The sequence below is a fragment of the Fukomys damarensis genome, unplaced genomic scaffold (assembly GCF_012274545.1).
Source record: "Fukomys damarensis isolate Sample0158 unplaced genomic scaffold, DMR_v1.0_HiC HiC_scaffold_35, whole genome shotgun sequence".
NCBI lineage: Eukaryota > Metazoa > Chordata > Mammalia > Rodentia > Bathyergidae > Fukomys > Fukomys damarensis.
In genome coordinates, this window is record NW_022900947.1 from 28,862,417 (window position 1) to 28,863,060 (window position 644).

Sequence of the window (644 nt, forward strand, 5' to 3'; positions counted from 1 at the left end):
ATAAGGCCCCGCCCACCTCGGCCCGGCCCCACCTCTCCGTGGCTTTCCCGCTTCATCTCCAAACACAGAAGCCGCGCTGGTTAGGAGACCGCCCCGCTCCTCCTACCCCGCCCATCGCTGTCTGGCCCGGAGAAGGCTCTCCTTTCCCTTTAGGTCCGCCTTCGTGGCGCCGCTCCCTCAAGGACCCGCCCACCTCGGCCTGGCCCCGCTTCTCACGTGTCTCCTGCTTCCTCTCCAAACCCAGCGGCTGCGCCGGATAGGCTATGGCCCCGCCCTTTCCCCGCCCACTACAGCCCGGCCCCGCCTCTTACTTAGCCCGTTTACTTTTCAAACACTGCCTGATCCTCCGCTGCTTGCACTTCGCGGGAGCCGCGGGCGGTTGAGTGCTTTCAGTGGCTGGTCTCGTCTTCCTGGGACTAGGCGGGCGTGGAAAGAGAAAGAGGATTTTGCTTTTTCAATCTTGTGCCCGTGTTTTCCACCTTGCAAATTCTCCCTTAAGTAGCCCTTCAAGTCTCCAGTCACTTATTATCTCCTTATATCCTCACAGTAGCTCTGTGAGGTATTATCCCTGTTCCACAGACCAGGAAGTAAACCCACGACGTCTGGGTCACCGTGATCATTGTAATTAGTTCACTGTCCTTGCG

General features: G+C 58.9%; 1 protein-coding gene across 1 annotated transcript in view; it reads right to left on the bottom strand.

The window, feature by feature from the left end:
• The window catches only part of Rell1 (RELT like 1), a 49,549-nt gene extending 49,222 nt beyond the window's left edge, over window positions 1-327 (bottom strand). The window contains exon 1 of the mRNA XM_033758904.1: window positions 312-327. The gene's annotated coding sequence lies outside the window, so the exon portion shown is untranslated. The remainder of the gene's footprint in view (window positions 1-311) is intronic.
• Window positions 328-644: the final 317 nt, after the last annotated feature.